Source organism: Anopheles moucheti, chromosome 2, assembly GCF_943734755.1.
Source record: "Anopheles moucheti chromosome 2, idAnoMoucSN_F20_07, whole genome shotgun sequence".
In the NCBI taxonomy this organism is placed as follows: domain Eukaryota; kingdom Metazoa; phylum Arthropoda; class Insecta; order Diptera; family Culicidae; genus Anopheles; species Anopheles moucheti.
The window spans coordinates 76804250-76817889 of record NC_069140.1 but is presented as its reverse complement, the minus strand read 5'-3'; the positions used below and the strand labels follow the sequence as shown (position 1 = coordinate 76817889).

At 40.3% G+C, this 13640-nt stretch overlaps 1 protein-coding gene across 1 annotated transcript in view; it reads right to left on the bottom strand.

Moving 5' to 3' along the window:
- Nucleotides 1-13640, bottom strand: part of LOC128310414 (low-density lipoprotein receptor-related protein 6) — a 35138-nt gene that overhangs the window by 15663 nt on the left and 5835 nt on the right. The window lies entirely within an intron of this gene.

The window sequence follows — 13640 nt, the reverse complement described above, 5'->3', positions numbered from 1 at the left end:
CATCTGTCAATACTCGTTCGTAAGGACGAGGAGGTTCGAGGGTTCGTAATGGAAATAGAATTTTTAGAGGAAAAACAATTAAAGTGTAGAAATCTAACATTTATTCATTTTAAACAATACACAAAGATGATTATTATAATTATTCTAAATTATAACTGAGTAAATAAAGCCATGCAAATAAAAAAAAACATGTTTAAATAAACCTTATGAATATGTTGATCATATTCACTGTTTAAAGATGTGAAAAAATCTAAACTTAAAATGAAAATGCTAATTCGCATTAAGACTGTTCCAATTTTAAGAGGGGAGGTGACAGCCGTTTAGTCCCCAAAACGTCAAAATGCATATAGAAAAACTAATTTAAAGTATGATCTGGCCCATGACAAGAAAGAGAGAAAAAAAGAAAGTAACAAACAGCTGAACAGACGAAATTGATAAATTTGCACTTTTGCTTCAACTACTTCTGCAAAACATAAAACAAGTATTATCTGAATTATATCAAAATTGTTTCAATTATATCAAAAAGGTTTAATTAAAAAAAACCCTTCGTAATGTAGAAATGTGAAAATAAATTTTAAAAATAAATTAGTTAAAAAGTTAAAAAAAAACGCCGAATATTCCGTTTGATGTTTTTTTACTTAAAAAATGTTGAAATGTCTGACTTTTAGGCATGAAACAGGTTCAAAAATAATTAAAAACTGATATATGCATGCTAATAATCGACATTATTCGACTGATGTGAGGTTGCACCAAGCATTCAACAACAATGTTCCCACATGAAGCTGAACATCACACAGTTGAAGGGAGTTTGGAAATTCTGACAACAAGCGGAATACGATCCATACTGCACAACGTCCACCCTTTCCGGAGGAACATTCCTGCTCGTTCGGGTTCGTTCCGTTTTCGTCCGGGGCATTTCAGGAAAGCATTAAAACACGCTCCCTTTGATGTGTCTGACCCGGAACCAGGCCCATATAATTGACTCCCCGCGCTACCTACATACGCCGAACGCAAGGTTTGGTATGCTATGCACATTGAAAGCAATGGTCTTTGCGCTAGGTGTCCACACATGCCATGCGCTGCTGTGCGCTATTCGTCCTCCGTGTTTGCAGGAGTGTATCATAATCGTCACGATGGATGAAATTTCATTCAGATGTGCGTGTGTGTCTGAAATTTTCACAAATTTTTCAACTCAGTATCATTCCCTAGAAAGAAAATGGGTGAACAAATTGTAGCTCGGCGCTGCAGGCTCTGGTTGACTGTTGTTATCATTAAAGCAAGAGCACAGGAAGCGGGAACCGACCTAATCGTCTTAACTCCGGAAAGGTTACATATTTTCCTTGTCGCAGTGTAATTTTCCAGCAACGACACCACCTCATACCACCCCGGAGAGAGCATTGTGTGGCAGGGGAGCGGGAAAATCGTCTTTGATCTTTGATGGCACACGATCACCCCCCCCGCACACCGGGGGCGAGACAACGCTAACCGAGGACACTGATATAATGCGTCCGACAACTTTTACGGAAGCCAACCAATCTCTTGGGTAAAAGAAAATCTGGTACATTTTCCGACGCGGCACCCACCGCCGGTGACGGAAACAAAGGGCCGAAACACCGACCCAGTTGACATCGGTGGCACGGAGTAAAAGTGAGAGTGTGAAGGAGAGGAGCGGAGCGGAAGGGTGAAGGAAGGGGGTTTGGCCAGCGGCAGTGTGTGCTTGAGGTGTATTTATATTTCCACACCGGGCACCAACACCGGGGTAGCAATCGTTGCTTGCCCGCGATGCACTGTGCTACAGTAACACGCGGGGTTTATGTTTACCGAAGCTGCGACATAAACATTACGCGATGGCAAAAGGCGGCTTTTAAGATGTGTTCGTTTCATAGGCAGAAGGGAAGGAAACGGGGGTAGGACCAGTGGAAAGAGGAATAATTCAGACAAAACAAGCCGCTAAAATCGGAACAGTTGATTTGTTAACTAGCTGCGATGTGTTATAATGTTGTTATCAATTAAAATGATCATTTTCTAAGATTGTTGCTATTTTTTATATTATTACGATTAATAACCATGTTATAGAGATTCAAGTTTTTAACAAAAATATTAAATATAATATCTATTGCCAAGAATTGCAACTAATTTATTGAAAAACTTCAGAAGTAGTTGTTGCAGTGACTTATTTCGAACATATTGGAGCTTTTCTGACGGTATTTTAAACATTACATTGACAATATAGCACTTCTGTTGTGCTTATTGAATCGTTTTAAGTCTAGTCTCAAGCATTGCTAGCCTTCGATTGTACAATTTTATTAAAATGTCAAAGTGTATTTATCAACTGTCACATTAATGTTCAAAATATCCAATAACTAGGAAATGCGCTATAAGTAAAGTTCTTGTCGCAAAGGTGTTAAAACAAGGTATTGACAATTGCAAAGAACGATTCAACTGAAATTTTGTAAAATTAAATCAATTCTAGTCAATTCCAGGAAATTCTTTTGTATTTTATTGTACTTTGTTTACTTCGTAATTTTTAATTATTTAATTTTAAATTTAAGGCACAACAACTTCAAGAAGTTTTCCCTCTTGCCACCTGCCATTTCTGGCATTTCCATGGACTTTATTTACCCATAGCTGGATAGGCAGTCCTGCGTACGGTCCCGATGGGATTTTAGACAGGTCCTGTCATGTAAAGACCAGCGCTGCTATCATACAAAGTTTACAAAGTCGTATTGCAGAATGATATTAAAAAAATATATTTATTATTTCATGCTTTTATGAATTATCGCCGTATAAAAATACAAATATCATTGAGCGTTCAGAACGCCAAACTCTACCATGGTAAAACAAAAAATTAAAACGAAAGTTGATTATTTAAAAAAAGATTATGCAACAGACAAAAACAAAACAAAGCAGACAGGGGAAAATCGAAAATCAATATGCTAGAAACGACGGTCACTAAACGATCAATCAGTTGAAACATTGAACGAAAACAAAACCAAAAAAAAACGAAGATGAAGCGGACAAGTGGGGAAAAAAAACCGAGCTCGATTAACGATCTCAATCCAATCAACGGAGGCTGCGCATGACCAAATCTCATCACCATACCCACACACACACACACACACAAACACACTCTGACCAATACTAAAACAATTTTGAGCACTTTAAGACAGTGGAACGCGATGGCGCAAAAGGGAAGAAGTAGGAAGACGTCTTGTTAAGCCTTTTACAACTTTTCAATCACCTTTAGAATCCCCTTTTCGTATTCCCATTTCTCGCTATCCTTCCACTCGTTCATTCGTTCGCAAGCTTACGCTCGCCGTGTACAACTCTTCCTTCTCGCATCAATGATTATCTTCCGTAAGCTTTTTTATCCCCAATTCCGTTGCGTTTTCGACGCGTTGCATATTCGTTTGGGGTTTGCTCTTGTAGTTTTGTATCACCAAGCCTTCGGTATCTTTCTTCTTGTTTTTTTACGTTTCATCCCGTTTCTCCTGGTGCGACTTATACGTTTTTCTTGCCTTTGTTTTTGGACGATTTCCTTACGATCAATCTCGTCTCGCACCTGATCCGGGCGCTTGTCTCGGGTGTTCTCGGCCCGCTCGCTCGCTATCCGATCGATGGTGTCGTTCGCTGTCCAATTTAATTGCCCATTTTACGCTAACAAACCATTCCCGTTCCCGTGGTGGAACTTCTTTCACCGGTGTCTTCTTGGTGTCTTCGAAACCTTAATCCCTTGCGCACAACCACTCTGTGGCTCTCGGAGTGGCGGGTGGGTGGCTCGTTAAAGCAAAACATATGTGAGGGGGGTTTGAAGCGTGCAGCTTCGTATTAAGATTGCCACCACCGACGAGGGGTTTTTTTTTGGCAGAAGGCGAAATATCGATCATCAGAGCAAAAGCACAACAAAACGGCCAAGCAAGAAGCACATCAGTTTTGCCAGGGTGAATGCATAAATTAGCAGCACACATTACGTAGACAATAAAGAGCAGCAAAATATGCACACACCAACAAAAAAAAAGATAAATTTACGTAAAATTTATCGCTTCTGCATCGTAATGCAGGAAGCTTCCCGTATCCTGGCCTCAGCATGCAAAGCTTGTTGTGATGTTGAACGGTGATTTTGTATTATTTGTTTATTTTTTTGCTTTTCTTTAACAAATTCTTGTTGATTTTCGATCCCCCCCACAACCCGCCCATATGGTCGCACCACTCGCAAGAAAAGAAAGATACACAATAAATTTGTGGTGAATATTTAATATTCAATCGACGTGGGGAATGTGGAATGTACAACAAATCAGCCGTCAAACAAAGGAGTGCGCGTGTGGTGGACAACCCCCAAAAGACAACCAATATTCATGTTTATGTAAATTTGTGTCGCGGTGTTTTTTTTTTCTTTGTTTCTTATTCCTTTTTCCTGTGTTGTTAACATATTGCAACTTGTTAGGACACTTCCTGTCGCAATTTGTTTGCTCATCTTCATAAGTAAGGTACACTTACTCTTAAGTGGTAGTGAATTATTATTTAATATTAATTTATTTTTATACATTTTTTATACAACAAAATAACAAAACACTAATTAATTCTTAAATTATAACAAAAGCTAACAGAAAACTACAACAAAAAGTGGGGAAAACAGATAACAGCCACAACACCGGCTCGTGAGTTCATCAAATAAATGACCTAGCAAATTATTAAATTTATAGCACATAAACACTAACTACATATAATTACAGATAAAGATCACGAAAGGGAACTGTCATTCATTATTCCGCCATGTTTTTCTGCTCCCTTCTCTTCGGTGGGTACGGATCTTGTCATGTGTCCTGACCCTTGGCTCGATCACGAACGTAAATTATGTACATTTCACCAGTACGGAACCATAATTTAATTTGAATCCTAAATGAACCCCAAACAAGGCGGATAAAGTGAAAATTGTCTTCGTGTGTAAATCGCACTGGCGGTCGGATGCATTTGGGCAAGGTTTGGGAAGCTGCGGGGAAGGCTACACTACACTACCAGCATAATAATTCAACCTGCAACGAGTTCCCTTCAGGCTGTTGCTTCTCTTTTCCGATGAAGGATATCACTGCGCCAACAGGCCGTCACCGTCGTCGCGATCGTCCTGAAGCTGCTTCGCGCACCACGCGTGTGGTTTTGTGGTCGCCCCCCGTGTCCAGGAGGCTTTATGTGCTCGTTCTTCATTTTTTTGGGGCCAAATTTAAGAACCGTTGCTAAGTTACGTCGCTTTCGTTAGCAGTGTCCCACAAATTCATCATCGGTTCCACGCTTTGGTCGATTCGTTCGCAAGAACCAGAAACTCTCGCCCGCGTGGCTCTCTCGCACACACTCTGGGCAGTACCCGGTTTGTGCCCGTTTTGGATATATTATGCGCGAAATAAAAAGTATGATCATCATCACTTAACTTGTCTTGTTATGTTACTCATTATTGTTTCCCATTCGGAGGTTTCCACCTCTCTGTCTCTCTCTCTATCCAGAGCCATCCAGAAAGTTGAAGCTCCTCAACCTCAACGCAATACGGTACAGGTCAGAACATTCGCGAGGCAAAGCGAGTTTGCGAACCCCCCTTGGTTGTTTTCGAGCAGGTTGAGGCTCAGACGTTGCTTTTTTGTTATCCTTCCCACTTTATACGGCGAGTTTTTACGATCTTGACCGCCCAGCCTGCTGCTGCTGATGGGGTTTGAAGAATGTTTTTTTGCTTTTATTATCTTACTTCCTCTCAACATGAGCTCATCACACGAGCTCGCGAGAGTTTGCGCTCGATAATATCGCAACGATCGTTTAAAAATCGTGCCGTTTTGGGAACCACACTTCTTCAAATGGATGAACATGATCTTGCCATTTGATGCGTATGATACAGTGTGTGAGAGGTTCGACCACAATATGCCATCGTCCGCGTGCGGTTGGTATTGGTGATTGGCCTTTTTCCTCGTTTAGCTGCAGAAGACATTCCGTTTTCTTCTGATACCTTATAGTTAGCAGTTTGTTTTGACACCATTGGGAGCGTCAACCGTATGAATCAGTTCAATGTTAGGACGAGGTGAGAATTAAGACATCGCTGCAAACCTAAACTGTATCACTCGGGCGATGGTGTGTTAATCGAACGTGTTTATCACGGTGCTAATATTTACTCGTATGGAGAGTTTTTTCTTTCGCTATCAATAATAAACTCAAATAACAAAATAAGCACGTTGCGTAATAAAGCTTATTGTAGCACACGCAACAAACAGTTGTCCAAAATTGTTCATCAAAACAAACTATTTTGGGCGGGAATATCGTGGAAGCAAGGAATTGAATGCTTAGCAACGTTAGTCAATTGTGTCCGTTTTCCTATCAAAAGACACACAATTTTGGTAATTGATAACATTACAGCACTCCTTCGTCAAATCGACGCTCATTTACGTATTATAAATTTGTGTGAAATTCAGAATAACTTTCGGGTTTACTTAATATCGTTCTGAAGTGCCCATTGAAAGCTTAAACAATAAAATACAATAAAGATAATTCTAATAATATGAAATGTCCGCTGGTATTCCACAAACCACGTAAAACAAACGTGGTACGTAACAAACGTAACCTCATTTCTTGCTAAAATGGCTTAAATATTCAACTTTTGTCAAAAAGGCTGCAGGATTTCTTGTGATTTCATAAGGAAAACTTTTTCTTTAGGCTTTAAATGGCCGGAATCACATTTTACCAGTGTTTTTGTATGCGTTTTGACATTTCCAGGCTTATCGGCTTGAACGCTGAAGCGCCCCATACACAGGACAAACCAAGTTAAGCCTAGGAAAAAAGGATTAGATTATTTTCCTAACAAAAGGTTCGGTCAGCTACTCAACAAATGTCAAAACAAAGCATTTTACTTGCTGGTTTGAACCAGATTAGGCCATGTTTCTCATATGCCAAAAATGTAAACTAACATTTTTTTATGAAAACTACAAAAAAGGATTATTAACAATATTTCTTAATATTATTAATAACCAGACTTATAATTTGTTTCAAATGAATTGGATTTAAAGTTGAAATTCCAATACTCAATCGATTTTCCTCAAATTGTAGTTTTGCAAAAATGATCCCTCATGTCATTCTGTATGTCAAAATACTAAGTCCTTTACGAATCTTATCAGAATGATACACCCCGATACTTGGATTATTTGACAACTACAGGCTGAAAGCCTAAGCTTTTTAACTTATGGTTGATATGCCCCAATGAAAAAGTAATCATAAAAACCATTTGAAGTTTTTACGAATATGTTTCCCCTATTTATCTGTGGGGTTAATTTAAAAGAAATCCCATTTGGGGTTTATCATGGGACAGGTTGCGTACTTATGTTCTAACGTTTCTATTTCCTTGCATCTTTCACATTTTTCAGATTTTCTAATGTTCATTCGTTTGATTAATACAGGTTTTTCTGGTTGTATGTCATACTATATTTTTGTTTAGATTTTTCCATATTTGTTTCATGTTCTTGGGCTATTGCGTATATTTTTTCGGTTTTTGAAAATTATCTTAAATAGAGTTTGTAAATGCTCTTGCTTGACGTATTTTCTATTATTTTTCTAAAAAGGTATACTGTTTCTTGGTTTACGAAATTTTTTACAAGGTAGGGGATGAAGCTGTAATATTTGATGGATTTTCTATGGAACCATAATAGTAGGACACATTTAAAAAAATGCACCAATTGAAGGGAAAATTTACCCATATGGGTACCCATGAAAATCGGAACGATAGAATAGCACCGAACGAGTTCGATAATAACATCAAAGCTGTTATACGTTGGCAAGGGTATTTCAACTGAACTGTCATACGCCGGAACGTTTATTTGGGAAATTGGTGTGGTTCACTGCTAATTACCAATAATATAATTGCAAATAAGTAATCGAGGCAACACAGTTTTCAGGGAACGTATTTTTGTCCAACAATATTGAGAGATTATTGAAGTTTATTTCAAATTGCAGAAAACTGCAACAGAATACAGCAGCCTCCAGGAGTGCTTCTCATCGAAGTAGACATAGGGTAAGGAAGCTGTGACACTTGAAATTACCTAAAATCACTCAACCGTTCCTCAAGCCGCCAGCTCCGTGGTTTTTGTTTTGCATTTGCCGGCCTAATTGAGTACGTCTGGTAGCCAGCCAAGCCCAATTTATCTCGTTACCACCTAGGATGCAACATTACTCCTGTCAAACGATACCAACCAACCTGTCAGAACTTTGACATTTCTCGCCCGGGTTTGAAACTGCGAGCGAGCAAGTACGAACGGAATCGGTTACCCACGCAAAGACGCGCCCGGAATAATCGCCCGAATTGCACACGGGGTATTGCAACCAATGAGACCAAGGAGATGTGCTGCGAAGCGTTGACGGTAATTGTGAACGTTGACGTTGCCGTGCCACCGGTTTGCTAATAGGATCGATCGATTACCTTTCTCTTTTCCGCTTCACGTTGCGCGCAACGCAACGCACAGAGCCGCAAGAATAATCGCGCGAAGGCTGAACGATCGTAAAATCCAGAACCGAAACGGAACGGTTGAATTTCAGACACAACCCACCAAAACCCATGTCGGACAATTGATCAGACGGGAAAGGGAGAACACAAAACCAAGCCCCGGTTACAAACACACACACGAACTTACTTATCCTTACACGCATTTATTTCAATAATTGAATCGTTTGCACATCGTTCTGCTGTTTCCAGCCGGGAAGTAATGGAGCATAAAGACAAATGCGTCTTACAACGCACGGTTCTCGATCGTTAGGCGATCGCGCCAGTAACGAGAATGAAAGGGGGCATTTTTTCCCCAATCATAAGAACAAGTGAGAGACGTTATCATAAGCGCAAAACGAACGCAGCAAACACGAGGTGTTTCGAGGCCGGGGATGGCAAATGGAAAGGGGAAAAGAAAAAGGCTGTTCAAGAGTAATTGCATTGATTGAATCCAATTTTGCGCCAGCTGGTCATGTGATGGAACCTGGTCAAAGATGGCGTGCATCCCCAGCTTGGGGCGTTTTTTGGGGAAGCAATTTTAAACATTCGGTACATTGAGACTTAATTGTGCTCGTAGGTTTCTCGAACGAACAGCTATGTTAAGCGCTCAAGAATTGGGAGTGAAAATTGGAAAAATAATCATTATCCACATGAAAGAACTTATGGAACTCAATGTGTAAAATTGTATTCATAAGCTTGAATTCTATATATTCCAATAAGCTTATAGATGAATTCTAAAGCTCTAGCGTTCTTCTATAAAATAAAGTTAACTTCAAATTCTAGCACTAAACCCATACGAATTAACCGAACGTGGGGTGTGTGCGTGTGAAGATCACATTCTCAAAACGCAAGCCCAGCGCTAGTGTCAATTTAGACGCCATCTCCAATTTACGTCCATAATCGCGGAGAGCAAAAATAAACACCGCTTAATTGAAAGAGGAAATGGAAATACCGACGTTATCTTGCGCAAACCGCACGTTAAGTTCACATCCTTTTGTCACCCGGTTGGGTGTCGTTCTGAGAAAGCGTTAAACGTTTAAAGCAAGACACATTTGACAAGCCAAATTCGCAACTTTTACCTATTTTCATTTTATTGATTGTTTTAACTTTTTTTTGACACTTTTGAAAAAAAAACTCGCTTCCTTAGCTGGCCATTTTTTGCAGCCTCTCAAACATTGGCCAAACGCCATATTTGCGCAGCGTTTGCCGTTTCTACACAGGCAAGGGCGCAGTGAAGATAAATAAACCGGAACCGGATTATTACACATCACCTCTAGCGGCACACTGGAATGTCAATATTTGACAGTCGCAATTTTTTTAAGCGGGCCAACGAGATTCGTTTCGAAAATTTTTCAACTACAGGCGATGTTTGCGGTCCTATTAAAGATTGTCCCATTACATATTCTAATGCTTCTTCGCATTTTTTTGTTGCCGTTGTTGTTGTCAATATTGGCCAACGGGTCAATAGACTTTAATGTGTTCGCCTAGGTTGTGTGGTTGTGACTATAAATGGATTATCACTTAAAAATCTCACCCGGAGAATTAGTTTTAAGGTTGCAACTTTCGAGGAAACCACAAAGAACAAGAGCAAAGGTGTGTTTACCATGTAAACCATGGTGTATTAGCAATTATTATTTAAATTTGCAATTAATTATTATTTTTTTAATATGAAGATCATTTTTAAGTCAAAAACTTCTAAAACTCTTCATGATATTGGAGTGGTCTCTGATATTAAATAAACTAAGCCCCATGGTTTAGTGGTTGCGAATAAGGCGAATAGGCTAGCTGTCAAACAGATCAGCCTATGCTTCCCGTATGTAGATATGTGCGTGGTAGCGAGCGTGCCTGTCACCCAGCTCATCATCGTATCTTTGTCTTGAGTTTCTTTGTACCTTGCGTTGTTTGGCTACAGGTTTCACTCTACGTTCGTAAAGTTGTAGAAGTTGCAGTTTGTGAAAAGTTTATCAAAGAGAGCAGTACAACTGACCAAAGATTGTGCAACGAATATGCACCTGCAAGTAAGTACTTGTTTCATGTATTGGCTGGAACTGTTGAAAAAAACACAGTTTCTATTCTATAAAGACTCAGTTTCTATGTATCATAACTATATTTCCAGATGGCACAGGGCACAGGGAGCTCCACTGCAGGAACCAGCAGCAACCGTAGGAAGACGATTTCGGCACACGGACAAACATCGAGGACGAGGACAATGCAATACTGGAAGTAGATGATCATTCCGGTGGGCATCATCATCATCATCCTACGTTCGTCGTGATAGAATGTTCCGATCGTGTGTTCCAGTTTCGGTCAGAATGCCTGACTAGAATTATTTTAAAGATTGTGCGGATATGTATTGTGATATAAAAACATTGTAATGAAATAAAATAATGAACAAAACAAACGAAAACAAATTATTTTCATTAATATTTAATAACCTTGAGAAATAATAATTGTTATGAACCTTGGGGAAGCATCAGAGCTGTCAATCTGAATTGTACGAATAGATCTTCTTCTTCGTACCCCTAATCGTACAATTGCAATTGCCCTAACCGGTGCGCTATCAGTACAATTGTGCTGCCAGGGTGATCGTCCAGGTATTTTTGTAAACAGTCTAGAATTAAACATTTCGTCGGTTTGTGCTTTTACACGTCGATTTTATTTGCAGCATTCCAGTAAACCTGGACATTGAAGATACACTATTTTACATTAAAATTTAGAGCCTTTCACCAACAAACCTTCGCGGACATGAGAAATCTCATACATGCATGCAGAACAATCAATGAAAAAACAGCGTACAACAGGCACCCACCCCAGAAGGGCAAACAGCAAAATACACAACTTGACCTCCGCGGTTTGGCCTCAAGGTCGGGGCATTTAGGACGCTTTCCATCCAGCACACCACAGCTAAAAAAAACCGAGTGCGGGGTTTCTGCTTCATTCCATTTATATGGCCATCTCTACCCTCTTAAAGAGCACGCACTCTTGAAACACACAAACGAAAAGGAAAAATGACTAATGATCGACCATACACACCATACACCGTGCATAGTATCTGCGTGTATCAATCAAAATTCGAGGAAAACCGGGCCCTCGCAAGTACGAAAACCGTTCGGGCACAGCATCATCCACCAACAAAAAAATATGCTGCCAATACCCGGTAAGAGTGCGAGAGAACGCTGCTCCGTCCGCAACGAAATTATATTGCCACACAGCGCCGGGATCTGCTCTGTTCGTGACTGGTTCTTCTCGCTCGTTGGTACGAAGATGATCACGCTCCTATATAAAGGGTGCCTGCGGGGGAGATGTCTGAGGAGGTTCCCGGTTCTATCTGCCGAGAACGAGATGAAGAACGTGGGGCCAGAAAATAAATAAAACGATCAGTGCCTTGTTATGAGATCTCTACTTATTGCTTGTTCGTTCATTTTTTGTTAACTTGTTCCGTGTCTCGTTGGTTAGTTGGGACGAGGGCAGGTGTGCCAGGGAGGTTGGGGGTGGGGATAGAGAGGTAGGTGGACCAACACTCAAAGAGAAAAGAGGCTGATGTTTTCTTCCTGGTTCCGATCGTCGAGAGATTCTCTCGTTAAAATCCGCATTTTCCGTGCTCAAGTCACACACACACAACACATTTTCCTTCCTATACCATTCCATTTCCTCCAGGGCATCCAAATTTGAAGATGTGTGCGTGCAAGATCGGCAAGATCGATCGTCCTAAATCATTTCCCCGTTGTTGGGGTGTACGAGTGTGTCGGGTTAGGCGTGTGTTTAGCTGTTAGGCGTGCGTACGCATCTTACGCATGTGCAACCATACGTAAGGGGTCATGTGTGTGTGCGTATATTTTTCTCGCCGGTGCATGCCGGAGTTTTCGTAGAAAATTAAACACATGGTGGAAAGTCAAGAAGGCCGAAGATGTACTGCAGCCGTTGCCCCGTGTGACGACAGCAAGCAAGATTTTACAACCTTAGCAGCATGAAGACGGTCGTCGGCACTCTTGTTCTATTTAAATCCAATCCGAACCAACAACCAAGTGTAGCTTCTTGCCTGCTTCAAGATGGTTAACCCCACTTGGGCATATATATTTTGAATTTTGGGACATTTTGTTCAAATGCTAGCGTTTGCACCAACAATTAAATTACAAACGTTTAGCTGCGTATATATACGATATAGTTTTATCTGTTTTGCTTCGTTTCATTCATTACTCTTTTTCTCATATTTCTTATACGTTCACGCACTCTAGCATTCTTCTCTCTTTCTCTTTCTCTCTCTCTCTCTCTGTCTTCTCTTTTTGTTCCAAACTATTTTATGTTCCTATTTCTCCTTTAACGCTTCTTCTTCCATTTTCTTTTGGAGCATTCTATTTTGGGCAGCTTTTTTCATTACATTTTAGTCTTCTATTTTCGATTGTTAAGGCATACGGGTTTTCATGCCAGTATGCTTCCAAAAGTTTGCCCTGATCGTACGCTTGCTTTTTAATGTTTTTTTTTCGGAATTTTGCTGTTGCTTTCCTTCATTTTCACCCACCTTACACCCTCGACAAGAAGAGAGAGAGAGTGAGAGAACAGAGAAAAAGCGAAATCTTTAACTCTACCCAAGCATCTCTGACCAACCATTGGACTTCCACCGCTGACCGAGGTCATTTCCTTTGCTTGTTTTCCGCAATTACCCTTGGTGACGTGTTTCGTCGCTTTTCCTCTCATGCTCGTCCGTTTCTTTTGAACGCTTCTAGTGCCAGGCTGGGCTGTGTTGGCTAGTTTGTGCGTTGGTGTTTTTACAGTTGCACAGGGCATTCACAGCATCCACAACAGTAACGTTCATTCGCATCCCGCATGGAAATTCGCTTGCGTGAGTTGTTGTTTGTACTGCGGTTGTTGTCGATCACCCTCCCATTCGCAAGGAGCCGTGTGACATACTGTTGATTCAGATGAATTTGTTGATATTTTTTTTAAAGAAAAGAAAAGTTTTGCGATTCAGAAACATGCGGATAGCACAAGGGAAAAATTAAACACATCATGTTCATTTCTTTACTGCTTCTTACTGCCTGGCAAACAACATATTTTCTACAAACGTATTCATGTGGTGTACAATAAATTTCAAAGAAGATAAAAGTGTCCTACTAAGAATGTAAAGGACACGATGTAC